We start from the raw sequence: 20,872 nt of genomic DNA, 5'->3' as shown, positions 1-20,872 counted from the left end.
GCATTAGCTAACAAGATAAATATCTACATATTCTGGAAAGTACTATAGCCGACACAACTAAAATACCTAAACCAAAAATCTAGAAACATCTAGTGATGGACATAAGAAAATTAATTCCAAGTAGAAATTAATATTTTTAACAATGTTGACCTATTTACTTCTATTCCAATCCGTTCTACTATTTGTAGTCCTTTCCTTACTAAAGCTTCCTTATGCCTTCTTTTTCTTTCTTTTATTAAATTATCTTTTTTTACCTTAACCACACCCAACACTTCAATGTACTCTATCCGAATCTTCTTCTATTAGTCGGTCTATCATTGCTATTTCCACCTTTTTCAAACCTTGATCGTATGCTATACCTATAATGGAACACTTCAAGAACTCCATTGAATTGTAAGTCAATGTACTAGTTTTATCAGAAAGTATAGTGGTAACTTACCCTAGTTCCTCATTTAAATTGGATGTGTGAGCTTATGTAGGCTTGTCAATTTCTTCATCATACATATTTTGGTCTTCATTGATGAACCTGGTCTGCAAGACCTTCACAATCTCTAGTGATACATATAGAGATATAGGGATATGGTAACCAAGCAATAAACACCCTTCAATTTTTTTTTGAAATATATTTGAACACTCTCAAGATGGGGGAATATCCTATGATGTTCCATGTCAAGGAGATATTAAGGCATTTTTGACATCTCTAAGGCAAGTTGGAGACAAAGTGATGTCCCCAATTGCATCTCACCTAGAAGTTACAACATGTGAAAGTAAAGTTAAAACATATTACATTTTTCCTTGTATTTACAATTTTATTTTCCTTATAAGATAGTATAACAAATTCCTATAGAGATACAAGAAGAAATAACAACCAATGACAGTTGTTCCTAGTGAAACAACTTAATGTGACAATTGTAGACAACAAAAATACCTTCCTCTAGTAACTATAGGAAGCATCTTGCCAACTAGAACAACTACAAAAAGATATCAACAACCTACAAAAGCTATTAGAAAACAAAACAACCAATTGTAGCATCTATAGGAAGTTGTTTTGATACCCTACAATTGTAATACAAATATTTAAACATTTGTTTTTAACTTGTTCAAACTCACAAAACTATTTATTATTATTATTGGCATGCAAAATTTGTTGTTTTTGTTATTAGCTATATTACATAGGGACACATTGGGACACCAAGAGATAGTCAGGGACCCACAATCACCTCCTATTACCCAACAAGAATAGGATATTGAATTCACATAAAATTGACCAGATAAGAATGAGTATTAGTCCCTTTATTTCTTTTAACATTGGAATAAATATAAGTATTAATCTCTTATTTTATATATATTTATTTGTTCTTATTTCTTATTTGTTCTTATTTGTATTTTTCTTTCCTTTATTTTATTCTTTCTTTCCCTCAATGACTTGGTTTTTTTCCATTCCATAATTTGGTTTTGAAAATGTATTTCTAACATGTCTTTTCTCTTTTTTACTCTCTCTCTCTCTCTCTCTCTCTCTCTCTCTCTCTCTCTCTCTCACACACACACACACACACACACACACACACACACACACACACACACACACACACACACACACACACACACACATTTATATAGTGTCTAAAACTTGTCATTATTAGGATTCATGTGGCACTCTTCATCCTAACAATGGATCACAAAGTGTGATCCAAATGTTGATGCAAAAATCATAAACACAATTGAGTCCAGAAATAACACTATTGATATTTGTGTATTATGGAAATCTCTTTTCACTAATTGAACATATAAAATTCAAAGTGATTTTATTTTTCCTTTAATTTTGTGTTACTTTTCTTTATATAACTCCATTCATTGAGCAGTTGTAGATACAAAAATACTAGCTACAACATACTGGTTGATGTAGGAATTTTGATTGAAGCTTCATTCTGGATACAACTTCAGATTTATTCTAACAATAATATTAGTTTATACATATGTAACCTAGAAAATGTATTTATTCATGTATATTGGGGTAACTATAATATCATTGAGATTCAATATTCTTGGTTGTGTTGTGCATATGAAACTACTCTTAATAGGTAGTAAATGTTCAATTTACCTGCCACTCTTAATATCAACTTTTTGTTGTGTGGATGTGTATTTTATGATATTTGGAAACACATAATAAAATAGTAACTATTCTATCCTTTCTTGAAGAAGAGAACCTTAGATATTGAACATATATGACAAATTGATAAGAGGTTATTTCTAACTTTGATTGTGTGTTCATTTTTGTATCCACTAAGGTAACCCAAGGTTTACACTATGAACTAGAAAATTTATGTTGGATATAACTTGGTGAATATGATGTGATCTTGTAGGTAACACAAAAGGGACTTACACTATTCAATTTTTCATTTTTCCCAAACTATGCATTGATAGTCAAATTCATATATCAAGGCCCAATGACTCCATACATAAGAGTTTCATTCATATATTTAAGGGGGAATGCACATCCTATATATCTCCACCTATTTACAATGGAAACTATCCATGTGGCAAGATTTTGTTAAAGGTTATAATCATTGATTATTCTGGATATGAATTCAAACTTGAGTTGAATTGAATTCTTGTTAACCATCATCTTTCAAACTTAAGTTGGATGTTTTTATGCATGTGGTAAGATATTATATGTCATTGTTGTAGTTTATTATGAACATGGATTATAATTTTTTTGTGCACTTTTGATCATGAGATTCTAATGATGGGCTTTATATCGTTGGAGAAACTTTACTCGTATCTTCTTAGGGCACTAGAATCAAGTCTGATATAAATAGTGGTAGAGATATTTGGCTATCTTCAAGTCTGGAAAATATATTATTCTCCTTTCATACTTAATTTAAGTTAAACATGTCACAATTTATTCTCTTCCAGTTTTGACTCACCTATTAGTTTAAATATTTTACATTACATTCTTTTTCAGTAGACTAAGAGCTTCAATTCTTCCTTTTGGGTTCACCAAGATTAAAGGTCAGCAATCAATGTCACAATCACCTTCTCATCTTACTATGACATGATAGTATTCCATGGGTCACATGGCCACATATTTGCATAGAATGAGAACATCATCAACCAAAGTAAATAAATATGGCGAGGTTGGACTCTAGGGTGACATATTTTACATATGTTGGATGGCATGTTGGTTAAATATCTCAATATGTGTTTGGTCTTCAACACAAAAGAAGCCATACTTAAATTTTAACAAAGATCCACTTTGTCCTATGATATGTATCCTTTTCCATGATAGCAATCCAATATCTAGCCATTATGAGCCTATTTTTTCAAGGATAGGTAGAGAGACTTCAATTCAAAAAATGTAACTAGAATTGGTGAACATAGATTGTAATACACTAGATAGTTAGCATATCATTGCCCTTTCATTTAGTCAAATTGGATTTAGTTGGGTTCCTTCATTTGCTAGTTCATGTGGTGAAATCATATTTACTACCACAACTTTCTTGCTCAATAGTTGGTTTGATGTGATCTCTTTATGCGTATTTGTAGCCCAAACATTGATAAACACACTTAAAGTGCAGAAAAAAATTATCTTGGCATGCTTTCTAGCATTCAAATAAGATACAACACTAGATCAAAATACTATCTCACATGTACAATTTCTAGCTTCTACAATTGGAGTGCTTTGAAAATTGAAAAATCAAGACAATTGCAAAATTCACTAACCAATACTTATGAACCATCAAGGACACTCCAACATAAGCATGCATCCTTTGTGACATGTTGTACTTTTGCAAAGATGCCTACATAACTGATGAAGCATTTATTCACTCCTTGTCTTTTCTTCCCATTGATAAGAATGCCAAAAAATAAATTAATAGGCCAAACCATTTACAAGAAATGTGTGAAAGATACTACAATTGGTGACATACCATCTTTTGTAGCACCATGGAATATTATGCATAATAACCGTATTGATGTAGTACATTCCTTAACTACTTTAGAAGAAAGACTTGTCTCTCTTTGTATTTCTTTTGCATGGATCATAAAATTAGGATACAAAAGAGAAAAATATGACTTGAATGGGACAATAATCAATGTGCTTGTGGATTTCAACAAAGTACACATAGCTCTTCCTAGACAACTCGATGAAACTAGAAAAGTAGCAGTTAGATTAAAATGAAAGTCAAAATATGAAAATGCATATGTACAAGGGAGTGTTAGACCTTCTTTTGTAAGGAATTCTTTAAGTGTTCTATCCAAAACATGACTATATACAAAATAAAATATTTCAATTTACAAAGATTGGGAGACTCTATTCACTAGCTAAATAGAACATAACCCGATGGAAACTGACTTAGAAATAGAAGTAGATGCAAATTCAAATGACCTTGATGAATAACTCATTAATAAATCATTTATACGCTAGTTGAATGACCCTAATTCAATCAAAGACCTAGATATGATCATTATTGATATTGCACCATCTGAAGGATTCAAGCCTCTTGGCATATTCCAAGATGTCTACTCAAAAGAAATGAATTTTCCAACTCTCTTTTATGGCTTCCATAAAAAAGAATTTATAGATACTTACATCTCCTATGATTCCACATTGCTTGATGGAAATCTCCAAAAAATGCAAACACATTATCACACAAGGACTTACAAAAAATACAAAACCTTTAGCTATTGATTTAATTTCCTCTTGCCTCCTATGAGGAGGACAACCATATTAGAGCCCTTTCCAACTATTAACACTCAACTTAAAGACAAGGCATGAAAATTCTTCAATGAATTAGAGAGTAAACATTACACAAAGGAATCAACTCTCAATAACTTCTTCAATGACTTCCACATAAAAAAATAGACTATATTGTAATGCTATAGGAAACATTGTCCTACAAAATTGTCTCACTCAAATGATACCCTACTAACATTTAGATAAATGCATTTGCTAAAGAAGTCCCCTCCTTATGGTGTGCTAATATGGACACATAGTTTATATAGATGCATATGTTGTTGCATCTTACTACATCTCATACATGACTAAGTAAGATGGGACATTGTCCCTTGTATTTTTCCAAATACAAGAATAATGTACTAATGCATATAATGATAAAGTTCACTACATACAAAAGCTAGGCAACACATTACTTAACTATGAGAAAATGTCTAGCTACCAACCTATCCACAGTGTTCTCTCTTTACTATTGTGTAGAAGTTCATGTTAGTCTCATATTTATTTTGACAAGTGAGTGTCTATACACTTAAGTTATTTACTTGGTTCATGCCAAACAAGTAACATATGTTGAACACAACATGTAAGTTAAAGCATGCCGAGTAAACAATGAGTGCTAAGCCACTCATGTGCCCAATCAGTCAAGTGTTGAGTAGATATTATATGTTGAGTGATTTAGGTGCTAAGAAAGTAGTACATGTTGAGTCATTCAGATGTTGAGTGGTAACATTGAAGTCATAGTTTGTGCAAATCACCAGGGACTTCAGATGCCGAGTAACATAGTTTGGACATAGTTATTTATATTGGCACAAACTACTATGTAAACCATTTTTGAGATGACTTAAGGATTGATTTACAATCTTTTGTCCATAAGGATGAATCTTAAGAGTCAATTTTAATGTATTACATGCACCCAATCAAAAAAATAGAAGTTTTAAGTGGCAATATGGGTGAATGACAGCTATTTATTCATACCTAATCTTAAGTCACCTAGGTCTTCTTAAGGAGGACAAACCCTAAATGTTGAGAGAAGAGAAGGAGATTTTTGCATCCACAAACTAGATATTCATGGTGAATAAGGTATTATGATTTGAGTTACATTAGAATACAAGAAGGAAACATTGGACAACAAAGAAACATTTGATCAGAAAGGATCAAGTACACATTAGTATAGAGGTGGCCTAACATCAAGCAACTAAATGTTAATCAAAAGATCATTGTTGAGACATTCTAACAGGTGAATCAATTAAATCTCTTAACAGACTAGTCCTAACATGTTATATTGAAATCCTCTAACAAAGTGCTTAATTAATTATGAGTTTAAGTCCTTTAATTAGGCACACTTCTAATAGGTTAAGACCTAACAGTCTTTGTAAGTTTTTAAAAGGGTAGACCTTTTGTAGGGTAGATCATATTTCATGATCAAACATTGTAACCTTCATTAGATACATATTATTACTACAGTATTGAAGATTTGTGGGTGTCATCCCTACCCCAATTTCACCTTCACATTGGAGGGTTTTTCAGTAATCATATCTTATGCCATTTATGTGTGAATGTTTACTTATTTACATACTTTAGATGTATATGCTTTATATGGCATTTCACTTTACTTGTTAAATTGTGAGATGGATATATGGTGAATATTTTTATGGGTAAAATTTTGAAGCACTGATTCACACCCCCCCCTCCCCCCCCCACAAAGTTTACCTTTCCTATTGTAATTCCAACAATTGGTATCAGAGCCTAGTTCTCTTGAAAGTAAAGCTTTCTAGCTTTGAGGAAAGATCTTGGAAATAGAACTCTACAAGTTGGGAAAGATTATTGAGAACTAGGAAATTGAAATATAAAGAAATCATTGAGAAGAAGGAAGGAAATTACTATTGAGGAGAATGAGACATAGTACCAATCGATGGACACTACTAAACTATTTGCAAATGGAAACTCCAATGAATTTGATGTAGTAGTTGTAGATCTAATGAAAAAGAATAGAACACTAGCTGAAGAGATCAAAAATATTATGATAGAGCAAGAATCACAAGCCATATTACTATGTGAGGTGAATAAACATAAAAAGAAATCCAAGGAAGAAAAAGTCATGATTGAAGATGAGAAAGGAGTTTTGACCAGAAAACTGAAGAGAAATCATCAAAAATAAATAGGATTGCTCACATGGAATTAGAAATAATGAATCAAGTCATGATTTCTAATCATGAAATAAATAGTAAAGACATTGAGATCACAACACTAAATTTGTAGAATGAATAGTTGAGCAATGATCTAAAAAGGGAAAGGAGTTTGTTGAAAGTTTCAATAAACCTAGTGAATTCATCAAGTACTTTAAACAATTGATTAGATCCTCTAGATCTAACAATTATACATATGGACTGGGATACACTAGTACTGAAGAAGGAGAATCATCCAAAAGTCCTAAGGAAAGAAGTTAAAAAGGTAAGAATTCCAAACCTACTTGTCATAATTGTGGTAAGATAGGACATACTGCTAATGTTTGTAAGAGCAAGCTTGTAATCAAAATGTTAAGAAGAAGAACATGGGACACTACCATAAGTGCAACAAACAAGGTCATTAGGCACATGAATGTAGAACCAAGACCACATACACTCAAAGATTTGAAGGATACTATTATAACTATGAAAAGTATGGACATAGAGGCTTTGAATGCAGATCCAAACCCAAGTGGTCATCAAACAAGTAGACAAAGGTAAAGAATAGTGGAAAATTTTATAATTAGGATTATAATACAAGGTATAGTTGTCACTACTATCAAGATTATGGACATATTCCTGAGAATTGTATTAGAAAACATTTTGGAAGTGATTTGGAAAGGTGGTTGAGTCAAACCACATATTTTAGTTGTTTGACAACTAGTCACATAAGAAGATATTCTCCAAAAAGGTCAAAAGCTCCAAGTTGTGAGTTTAACAAAGGAAAAGGAAGGGTAGATATTGAAAATGTCAAAGATGAGATGAACAAGACATGGAAGAGAAAGGAAGATTGCATCACATCAAGTGTAGATGGGATCACTTCACCCAATGGGTCAAGTGATGACACCTCATCAAATTAAGAAATCAAGAGGTATGCGGGACTGATATTTAAAAGATGTATCATACATCGGTTTCAAGGATTTAGTTTTGAAAAGATTGCATATGCATGAATAAAGATGCAAAGTGTTGTTAGGAATCAAGCATAAATCTTTAAATTTTATTAGTTTTTATGTTACTATTGAGCTTGAAAAGTTTCATATGGTTGTTTAGTGTAATGTTAATAGATGTTGAGCTAAAAAAAATTGTTAGTTAAGGCCAAGCTCGTAGTGGTTTTTGAGCATATGGAAAAACACATGGATGTTGAGTGAGCCAAAAATTTAATTGAAGTTGAGCTTACAACTGTGTAAGTACCTAGCATTAAATGCAATGTTTTAAGGGTTATTTGATTGATTTATATTCATTTGACATCATTTGAATTTGAAGAAAAGCATGAAGAGCTAAAGGTGATTTGGATAATTTTATCTACGCATTTGCAAGAGATTTAAAAGGCTATTCGACAATATTCCAACAAGATTCACAAGGTATTTATCATGTGTCAAGCTACATAATTTTGAATTTCACAAACCCTAGTTTCATGTAATGGCATCTAGTTCTTCAACAGCCACAAGTGTAGAGGGAAAAGAGGTTTTAAAAGTTAAATTGATAAATAATGAAATCAAACAACCTACTTTTAAGCCTATCCCAGATATAGCTTATAAACAGGATCCCTTTGGTGTGTTATCCATGATACCACGACAAGTCTTGATGATTCAAGATGTTAGAAATTGTTACAATGCAAAATTGGAAGCATAGGAGATATGGAAATCAGAGAAATATATGGGAAACTATGTAAAAGTGGAGCATTGAAGGAAGAGTTTAAGATTATCAAGAAGAAAGGGCTAATTCATGCCCTAGATTTCCCCAACATATTCAAGACAGAGTGGATAAAAATTGTTTTGAGTAGAATTTATGATATCTATGTATGGTTAGAGAATGGGCCAATAATAATCACTAAGAAGATTGTTCATAGAGTAATAGGGTATCCAACCCTAGATCGGCCAAAGACCATTATAAGTGAAGCAAAGGAAATAATTAAAAAGAAAATGGGGGCTATGTGGAATAAAAAAGGAATGACAATTGATACTATCATAGATCCCCTAATAGTTTTTGTAGTGAGGATCATAGCACACAAGTTTTATCAATCTAGAAGATTAAATAGTATACCCTGCATTGCAGTTGATATGAGTTAGAAAATTGTGAAGAAGGATCAAACTTATGATCTTGCCGAGTTGTAGTTGCAACAATTGATTAAGAATTTGGGAGCTATAAGAAAGGCCAAAAGTGCATAATATAAATTTAGATCTATTCTTGTATGAATTTTCTTTTATGTGTAGAATTCATTTCCTACATTTGTAAGGTTGCATGGAAGGTGAATAGACCTATTGTAGTTCAGATAGGTGAATTTATTGAGTAACTAGGTGATAACTTTGAATCTATCATGACAATTTATTTTGAAGATTTCAAAAAATCTATGAAGAAAAGATTAAAGATACTAGTTTTACTAGTGGAGAAACATTTTGATGATGTTTTCTTCCTAGTTGATACTGATTTGACATATGTACAAGGAAAAATTCCTAGGGTGAGATGGCTAAGGCCATTAGCAAATGAAATAAATGTTGATAAGGCCTCTATAGAAATCACAACATTACTTGCAAAAGAAGTGGATAAGGAAGCCCAATCATTTAGAAATTATGACTTTGCCAAGTCAAAGATCACTAGGGAATTGGAGAATGCTTCAGTGATTAGGAAAAAGATCAAACTGGTAAAGAAATTGAAAGAAAGATTTGGTGGAGTCAAGGAAGAACAAGAAAAGGAAGAAGAAGAAGAGGAAGATGATGAAGAGGAAGATGAAGAAGAATAAGAGAAAACACAAGCTCAAGAACCATTGGAATTGACACAAGGTTAGGGAGAAGACCAACAAGAAGATGAAGTAGAAACTATAGAAGGTGTTGAGGAAGAAGATGTTGGTGAAGCAACTATAACTACTAATAAGAAAAAGAGAAATAAAAAGACTCAAGCAGTGAAAAAATGAAAGAAGTTTGCTAAACCTAATTAGTCCAAACCTACAACAACCACCACAAGGGCCAGCACTAGAGTCATTGCACAAAAGGCTAAAGAAGTAGCCAAGCCTAAAGAGAAGGAAGTTGAAACATAGAAGAGACTAAGGAGGAAGTATGTTGCTCAAGCTAAATCTAATGAAGAGAAGACTGAATTGGATGAACAAAACCAATTTAAATTGGTAATTCATAGCCCTTCTTTAGATTTACACAATTTATGTGAGAACATTAGGAACAATGTTGATTTATCAAGATTCTCTCACATTGAGTTTGACAATCTTGGGAAGATTGAGTAGAACCAAGTTGAAGAGGAAGTATATTCCATGATGGCTATATTTAAAAAGACTCCTCTAGAACTTGCCAACTCCATACCTAAAGTTTTATATGATAGAGTTGAGAAAAAATGGCATTATTGTTTAGACACCAAAAAAAAAAATTAGGGAGACATCCCTTGCTCAAGTTATGCTAGAACTTAGTCAGTCTAAAATGTCCAAAGCCATTAAGAAGTATGCTATAAGATTTGTGCCAGAATATAGGGCATTCAACATATAGCAAAAAAATATAGAAGATGTTGTACATAAGTCCAAAAAAATGTGGAAGATAATAGATGGATTGTCAATATCTAGAGAAGCTGATCAGACACCTATTGAGGTAGGAGAGGATGAAGAAGATGATACTGAACAAGGCACAATTGAGGAAGGCATAGATATGAATATTAACAACTAGGCACCTATTAAGGAAGAGAAAAAAATAGAATAGAGTGTACAAGACACACAAATGTCGAGTGCCAACCCTGTATAGGAGATAAGCATAAAAACAAAAATTATCAAAGTAAAGGATGTTTCTAAGACTATTTCTCAAAACATCAATCCCCTTATAGAGGATGATTTGAAAAGGATACTTGTCCAATCCACTCTCTAGGCCAAACTATGCAACAACCCTATACTAATGAGTGTAGATGAAATTTAGAAGATAGAAATAATAACTATAGGGGAGGAAGTGAAAAAACAAGAAACATCTATAATCACTCTTCAAGTCACAAGTGTACAACCTTCACAACCTATAGTGGTATATTAAAGGAAGAAGACAACAAGCTCCACTATCTGTACACTTATGCAAGACACTCTAGTCTCAATGAATGTACTAGAAATTGGAAAATAAAAGGATGGGACAGTTGGAGAAGACAAGATAGAAATACCAAAAAATGATGGAACTCAAGGCCAAATAGGTCAAGTAGATACACCTGCACCTCTAGCACAAGATCAAGGTGTAACTAGAACTATAGAGGAAGAAAAGGACAAGACTGAAGAGTCAAGTTTGACACCCAAGCCAAAGGAGCTACTAGCTAACAAGCACTAGTGACATTACCAGAATTTGGTACTCCTTCCAATCAAACTCTTTAGAAGCTAAGCACAGATGCGACAACATTGCAATTCTCAAGGTTGAGTCCTAACTCATCTAAGGTAGAAGAGGTAATTACTTATGGAGATGTTAGCCTAGATGAAGATATTTTATTGCCTAAATTTTATTTAGCAACAATTACAATTGATTAGATGGGTATATTACAAGAGGCCCTAGCAAAGAAGAAAAATCAAGAACTGCTTAGAAGGGAGCATAAGAAGAAGCAAGCTTTGATTGAGATCAAAGAGATTTTCTAGATACATTCAGTCTGCCAACTCTAGATGAAAACAAGCCAATCATTCAAAAATTAACCAATATAGTGGAAAGGGTTAGTGATATAGACTTGGATACTAATATAAAATTACTAGAATTATCTAAAAGGAAGTTACAAAACAAGGTAAATGAGAAGATATCAAGTGTTATTGTACTGACATAGATTGAGCTAGCAACCAAGAGAGAAAGTGTGAAGAAGGTACTACAGATCATTTTCTCCTTGTACACCAAATTGTGTAATCCTACACTCTTAAGGAATCACATCCTAAGTTTGGAGAGCCATATGCAGTCATTCGGTGCTACTTTTTCAAAGTCTCCAGCTCAAAGTGAGAAACATTTCAAGTACCTCTTGCAATCCGAGAGTTAGTTAGCATCATTACAAGTAGATGAAGCCAACATAAGGGCTGAATTGATTAGCTTCTAGTCAACATTGACTCCTTATGTGGAGATATTACACAAGGAACTAGGCTATGTAGAAAAACTTATGAAGAAAGACCCCAATATTTCTACATTGGATGGCCTAGTACACCTTATTGCTGAGCTGGCCATCCAAATCAAGTCTTTGCAGGTAGCTTGTTATAATTGGGATGTAACTCTTAAGATTTTACTTGAGGTCCATAAATATTTTTTGGACAAATACACTATTAGTGTATCATCCATTGACATCAGTGTCAAAAAGTGGGAGTAAGAGCAATGGGGGAGCAAGCAAGCAGAGAAAAGAGATATCTATACCAAGGGGGAATAAGAGAAAAAGAACAAAGAGGGAGTAAGAGAAAAACAAAATGCAAACATTAGTTTAGACATGTACAAAGAAAGAGTATTAGTTGATGAAAATCTACTTAGCAGGAGAGAGATTTTGATACAAGAATACAAAACTGAATTGAACATTCAACTGAGGGGGAGTTATAAAATTTTTAGGTACAAGTCATGTGTTGCAAAATTTTAATATTTTGAAATTTTTTATAGAAGCCGAATAAATATCTATGTTATGCTCATAAGGATAATATCATTAATGCATGACCAAGTATTTTTGACACTTATGTCAAAGGGGGAAATTGTTAATCTCATATTGGTTTTGACAAGTGAGTGTCTATAGACTTTAGTCATTTACTTAGTTCATGTTGAACAAGTAATGTATGACAAGAACAACATGTAAGTTAGAGCATGCCGAGTAAATAGTCAGTATCAAATCATTCGTGTGCTGAGTCATTCAAGTGTTGAGCAGATAGTATGTGCTACATGATTCAGGTGCCAAGCAAGTAGTGCATACCAAGTCATTCAGATTTCATGTGACAATATTGAAGTCAGAGTTAGTGTTGAGCACTAGGGACTTCAAATGTTGAGTAGCATAGTTTTGACATAGTTTTTTTTTTTGGCACAAGCTACTATGTTAAACATTTTTGAGCTGACTTAAGGATTGATTTATGATCTTTTGTTGATAAAGATGAATCTTAAGTGAAAATCTCTATATATTACATGCAGCCAATCAGAAAAAGGAAAGGTTTAAGTGGAAATATGGGTGAATCATAGCTATTGATTCATACCTAATCCTAAGTCACCTAGGTCTTCTTAAGGAGGACAAACCCTAAATGTTAAGAGAAGAGGAGAGTTTTTCATGCACAAATAGAACATTCATGGTGACCAAGGTATTATGATTTGAGTTACATTGTAGAATCAATTAAAGGAGAACAAAGGAGGGAAACAATGGATAGTAGAGAGACATCTAATCAGAAAGGATCAAGTACACATTAGTATAGAGGTGATTTGACATCAAGCAATAGAGTGATAATTGCAAGATCATTGTTGAGACATTCTAACAAGTGAATCAGTAAAATATCTTAATAGAGTAGTCCTAAAAGGTTGTATTGAAATCCTCTAACAAGGTGCTTACTTCATTGTGAGTTTAAGTCCTTTAATCAAGCACACTTCTAATAGGGTGTTGAAATTCTCTAATAGGGTAAGACCCAACAATCTTTGTAAGATTTTAATAGGGAAAACCTTTCATAGGATAGATCATGTTTCATGATCAAACATTGTAACTTTCATTGGATACACTTTATTACTACAGTAGTGAAGATTTGTGGGTGTCATCCCCACCCCAATTTTACCTTCTCATTGGAGGGTTTCTAGGTAATCATATATTGTGTCATATATGTGTGAATTCTTACTTATTTACATATTTTAGATGTATATACTTTATATGGTATTTCAGTTTACTTGTTAAATTGTGAGATGGATGTATGGTGAATTTTTTATGGGTAAAACTTTGAAGCATTGATTCACCCCCCATCCCCTCTCAGAGTTTACCTTTCTTATTATAATTCCAATAGTTCAAGGAAGACCATTTTCATCAATACTTCTCAACCCAAAAATAGAATTTCTATGTTGAAAAGATCTAAGCTACAGGAAAAATAACAAGATAACTTAGAAAACATAATGTATACATCTACAATATAGAAGCACATATAGTGACCAAAACATTTCCATTCCCTATCATTGGCTGAGTATACCACATTTTACTCTACCAAGTTCACAAAAACAAGTAAAAGAGACAAACCACTTATTATACACTTTGTCAGATGCAATCCATATATTGACCATGAAAATTACTATAGAGAGAAACTATTGCTATATGTACCATTCCAAACTAGTGAAGATATGGTTCTACTTGGACATGAAACGTGGAGTGCAACATTTGATGCATACAAAGTAAAAATTTCCCAAATTGAGAAGTTGTTCACTGCACATGTTCATAGGAAATGGGGAAATATTGATGATGCCACAATAAAACCTAGCAAAAACTATGGAACAATAAACTTCAAAGATATAAAGATAGGAAGTAAGCAATAAAAATATGACACAACAACCAATCTTAAACATGTTAGCTATACTAAAATTATGCACAACACTTCCAACTCTCCATTCTTAGAAGTTGCTCACCCATTCTTACAAAGTAATGATGAGTACTTCAACTTGTGAAGAACGTTAAATAAAGAACAACTATCCATAGTAAAAGATGTGATAATGAAGAAACACCTTGATCCTAATAAACCATTTCACTTGTTCCTTACCGTGGAGTGACGATTGGAAAAAATTTCACATCTAAAGTCATATTTGAAGCAATGGTTTGGGTCTATGATAAACGATTAGATAGTGAACCTTTCAAATTGAATGGACTTATTATGGCCCTTACAGAAAAAAATAACATTCAATGTAGGCAATGTAACTACTCATTCCATTTTCCTTAGTAAAAAACATGAACAACTACAAATCTTGCTTATTGGCAAAGTGTCATTGATTGGCTCTAAGATGTTGTTCAACATAGATAGAAGATTGTGCTAAATCAAATATGTGCCAACAAAACCTTTTGGAAATATTGATATCATCTTCTAGGGGTACTTATACCAAGCTCAACCTATATGTGATTCATGGATATTTGAACAACCAATAATCAATAGTTGAAAAGTTCCATACACAATTTTTGACTGATCATGTGTTGTGCTTTGAACTATTGACTGTAGTAAGACAACACATCTACATTTCATCTCTATTTAAAACTATGTTAGAAATTCTAATGAAACTGATGATGACATTTCCTAGCTCAATAGAACATTCCTAAGCCTGCCCCCATTAATTGAAAATTCCCATACTTATTTCATAGAAATACAACTGTTGAAGAACAAAATAAGAAAATATTTGAATAATTACCTACTAAGCTCCATGTCTTTGAAGCCATTGATAAGAAATATATTCTAATTGTTAACATTGATCTCCAAGGTAAAAGGTCATCCCTCCCCAACATCATCTATTTAAAAGAAGGATCTTTGGTAGAGCTAATTGCTAGAAAATTGGACACACAAGATGGGCTAGTCAATGGTGCTAATGGTATTTTCCAAATGCACACATCCAATGAAGAAGACATTCTTTGGATTGATTTTAACAATCCTACTATTGGAAGATCATGCTGCCTCAAACTAGAAAATTTATACACAACCAATATTTCAACTTCTTGGACACCTATCATGAGAATAGCTAAAAGACTAAGAATAAGTACTAAAATAGTCACACAAACACAATTCCCTCTTCAACTAGCATGTGCACAAACTATCCATACAACACAAGGTGCAACAATGGATGCAATTTCTATTGACCCATACAAATTTTATCAGCATGGTATATCTTATAGTACTGCTTTGCCCTATGTATGCAAGATTGCCTCATTGTATCTAATACATAGGTTGGAACACAAGAATTTTAAAATATGCAAAAAACTTGATGAAGAAATGAAATTCTTATTGGCACAGTAAGAAACTGAATACACTCTTCCCTCAAAATATCTAAACTACTTTATTGTATGCTCCTTGAATACTTGAAGCTTCACATTGCATGCCCTTAACAAAGTGTGCGATCATGATCCGTTCCAAGCAACTATGTTCTATTTGCAAGAAACAAAGCACAAAGTTCATGACCAACTCGATTGTCTTAATGAAAGATTCAACTATTACTCTTCATTCTCTATTCATGGGCTTCCAACATGTTCTACAAAGAAAACTAATATGATTGAAAATAATACTTTTGCAAAAAAACATCTTGAATCTATCACCACAGATCTTCTATCCTTGGGCCAAACTTTACACATCACAAAATTATACCTAAAAATTAGTGCACCTATTAAAGACCTATTAAATCTGATTACAATGGTCACAGCCACACTATTACCCAATTCTAAACACTTTATTATCGGAGACATATTAACATGCTACTACAAACAAAAGAATAATTAAAACTTGCTAAGTTCATGCAATGCTATAATCTAACCTTAATTGTCAACAAACCAACCACACAAGGTACGACCCCTACTTGTATGCACTTATTAAATATGAAATTTACTATTACATCCTAAAGGAGATTTGAGTGGATATATTAGTATGGGAAGTTGTTATGGTTCTTTCTAGGAACCATGTTGAGGTCATTATGATAAATTATGGCTATCTTATGTATACTAATTTAGTGGTTGCTATAATAATATAATTTAATACTTACCCTCTTAGGAATCAATGGAAAATTAAAAGATAAAGATTATTAAATCACTAGATGTGCCCTTATGGTCACTTAATGTTAAATATTAAAAGTATATTATTATATTTTAAGTTGATTGGGGTATCATGTACAAGAGACTATACTTTTTCATTGGGATGAGTTATTTGGTTGTTTGAAATTATTATTTGTATCATAAATATTGTGTGTGTTACCTAGGATACAACCACATACCTAGGTGATAGAAAATTAATAGACTTAGGTAATTATGATAATGGACATGAATTAAGGTTTTATGGTTTAGGTATTTTAATGGAAACTAACATCAGTTGATATGTTGTTGTTTTGATACCCTAAGATTTGAGACTTGCTACTTTATTTGACTATTTAAACATTGATTTATACTAATGATTCTATATGGTATTTTACCTTATAATGAGGTTACTCATGATACCTTAATGATTATGTTATACACATTCAAATGGTTCATTTTGATAGCATTAAATTGATTGAAATTAGATTCAAAATAATTTGAAGAGGTATGTTAAAAAAGTTTAAGACTAAAATCAATGGATTATATCACGATGTTTGGATCACACATGTTTTATATGAATATTTCTTAGAAAATATAAGTTCATTGAAATGAGATTATAAATAGTAAATGGTTAATCCAATTATTCAAACCAGTTATATTGAATTAATGTATAGAAATGGGAAAAGTTATTAAAATAAGATTTAGAATGTGTTGGTCAATTTGATTATGCAAATTAGGTTTAAATATAAATGTGATTTTATTGAACTAGTGATATTTGATTTGAGTGTGTAGGAACATTACCATGGAATTAATCAGAGAAATAATAACCAACCCTATATGCAAAATATAAATGAAGGTCGAATCTAATGAAGAGATTCGAACCTCATTGTCAAGTGATTTAATTCGTAATCATAATACAAATGTATGTGTTAGGTTATTTCATTTTGTATTTTGTGACATATCAAATGTCTATGTAATGTGATTTTTGTTAGTGTCATTTGACACTTGTCACATGCATGTGTAAATTGACATGTTAATTAGGGTTGGCAATGTAACCCATTAACCTAAGACTAACTTAATTAGGAGCCTAATAAAATCCCAATTGTTAATGGTATTTTGTAAAGTCCCACTATTAAAGTTTTTGAATTCAAAATTTCAAGTCACTTTTAGAGGCCAAAAAGTGGTCATAGGAGCCAAATTTAGTAAAATATGAGTGCCTAAGTGGTAGGGGTATGGGTTGGGAACCTTTTAAACATTACTAGAACCCTTGGTAGTGGCTTTAGTGACCCTCTAAATATTCCACTTTTCATATGTTGAAAAAATTGAATGATCTTATGATATTTCCCAAACCAACACTCGTACCCAAGACTTGTATTTATGGTATGGGACATGTTGATGGCTAAAGGACTTAGGGTCAAATATGAATTTATTTCTATTAGGTGGGTGGGATTTGGAGGCCTTTTTAGAGGCCCTTGGAGAAGTTAGTGGGTGTTCACCCACTCTATATCTTTTAGAGACACTAGGTTTTGGAATTGGAGAAAAAAAAGGGATATGGCTCTACTCAACTTTCTTCCATTACACATTGTGAAGGTCGGTGTTCTTCCTTGTCATGGATGTTTGTTTCATGCTTACAATAGATTAGTATGTGTTTGAAGTTCTTAGAATTCTTACATTTCATGTATGGTTGTATTGTGTTGTGAGGGATGAGAATATGGTGTTTTCCTTTCAATCTTGTTCTTGGTTATTTTATAATTTTCTTGAGGGATTGTTAATGAGAGAGATGACATTACTTACCCTTGGATAGGGAAGAAGTGGCCTTGTGTGGGTGAAGGGGTTAGTTGTGACTCCATGGAAGTGTAGAGTCTCTTCTCATGGAGAAGAGAGAAAAAAAGAAAGGTGTATGGGCCCTTGTTTGCCAATGTATTTGACCTTGTTTGGGGGAGATAAGGAGAGTATGATTATGGAGGACATGTATGATTTTGAGCCTTGGAAAGACACGTTTTTGTAAGCCTTTTATGAACATCTCCCTCATGGATGTTCCACCTTCACCCCTTTCTCATGGGTTCATAGTTGCAACCCATTGTGAAAGCATTGATTGGGTGTTTCTTGTGATGTTCATGTGGTTATAGTTTGAATTTGAATGTGACCCAGTCGGTTAGTGTTTCTCCTAGCTCGGTGGGTGGCCTCCTTGAGGCCTAGGTTGGGAGGTGAGCTCTCCATGGTTTTTTTTATTTGTATTTGCAAGTTTTGTGGATTCTTGTTGGATAGCTTGGGAGTCCTTGAATTGGAACCCTATGAAGAAAGAAGTTCATGATGTTTGTGATCAAGTGTTGATGTTGGAGAGTTCTCCATTTTTTTACCTTTTTTCTTTCATGGATTGTGTGAGTTGAATGACGAGCTTTCCACTCTATATGTAACTCTTCTTGGATTGTATGTATCATTAAGTTGGAATAAAAATCCTTTGAGGTTATCATTGGTTAAATATTCTATATATTTCTCTTGTGGTGTATTGGAAGTGAAAGAGGTTGATTGATTCTACTATGAAGGTTATTGATAATACATTGAAGTTTCAAATTTTCATCCCATTGTAATATTTAGTGCATTAAATGAATAAGTTTCTTATGGAGGTTAAGCCTACAAACATGTTCAAGCCTCCCACACTTTCCTTGGACCCCATGTGACAATTGGGAAGTGAACCAAGGGCTAGAGGATGGGATGGACTATGGTAGGTGATAGGTTAGTAAATAGGATAGTTAGGTAGTTATGTGGGTAATTTAAATGTTTAGCTTATTTTTTAAATTTATTTTTATTGATTAGTAATTAGATAATAAAATAGATTAGTATGTTATTTAGTTTATATATAAATTTTTTTTAGTTAAAAAAGTAAGATTTAGAATATAGGTAAGTTCAAGTGGAGAAATGGATAACATAATTTTTGAAAAAAAAAATTAGCATTTATTTTTGTTGAATGATTTTAATGTAGAGTTTTAACTAAAGTAATTTAGTAAATTAATAAGTATGAAGATGTTGTAATTTAATTTATTTAGAAATTAATCAAATTTTGATAGCAAGTAGATTCATGTTGTGAGTAAGTAATTTTATTTAGTTAGTAAGGAAGTTAATTAGTAAGTATTTCAAGTAGATATTAGTAAATTAGATAGTGAATAAGTTAGTAGTTAGCAATCATATGAAAGTATGGTTATTTTATTCTAAGTATATCTAAGTTAGTTATAGATAAATATAATTAATTAGTAAGTAGATTTTTAAATTGTTGTTAGAAAATTATCATTTTTAATTAGTTTTATTTTATATGTTTTACTTAGTAAGTTAAGAGTAAGTAAATACAGCAAGTTGGTCCGTGAATTTATTTTATTTTAGTATGTATTGTTATTTGGTTTTAGCTATTAATATTATTAAGTTTATGAAGTGATATTTTTTTTAAACTTTATTCTTTCATGTATTATGTGGTTGAGTGATGAGCTTTCCACTCTATATGTAATTCTTCTTGGACTTATGTATCGTTAAGTTGGAATAAAAGTCCTTTGAGGTTATCATTGGTTAAAAATTCTATATTTCTCTTGTGATGTATTGGAAGTGAAAGAAGGGTTAATTGATACTACAATGAAGGTTATTGATAATACATTAAAGTTTCAAATTTTCATCCCATTGTAATCCTTAATGCATTAAATGAATACGTTGCTTGTCAATTGGTTGTAAAAAGAATGCATAACAAAAAGAAACTTGAAGTTAAATGTAGTTCTACATTGTAGTGAAAGTTGGATTTTTTTTAAATTATAAAATAACTCTATTAAGAAGATCACACCATTAAGCCTTGTTAAAATGTTAATCCTTTCATGTCAATAATAGCTAGATTAAGCTATCAAATTCAATAACAATCATAAATTTAATGTAATGAGTATCATGCTTGTTGAGTTTCATCCTTATAGTTTTAACCATTAGATTTAATTCATTAAGTAAATACATTAAGCTATCAAATTCAATATCAATCAAAGAAAATATAAAAATAATTTAATTAGAAATTAAGCAAATTTTGATAGTGAGTAGATTCATGTTGTGAGTAAGTAATTTAATTTAGTTATGTAAGGAAGTTAATTTGTTAGTAACTATTTAAAGTAGATATTGGTAAATTAAATAGTGAGTAAATTAATTAGATAGTGAGTAATTCTATGAATAACCCTAGGGTCCCATGGGGGGGGGGGGGGGGGGGGGG

The sequence above is a fragment of the Cupressus sempervirens genome, chromosome 8 (genome assembly GCF_028749045.1).
Source record: "Cupressus sempervirens isolate cs-2001-9-10 chromosome 8, ASM2874904v1, whole genome shotgun sequence".
Classification (NCBI taxonomy): Eukaryota; Viridiplantae; Streptophyta; class Pinopsida; order Cupressales; family Cupressaceae; genus Cupressus; species Cupressus sempervirens.
Note: the sequence above shows the minus strand (reverse complement) of the source record.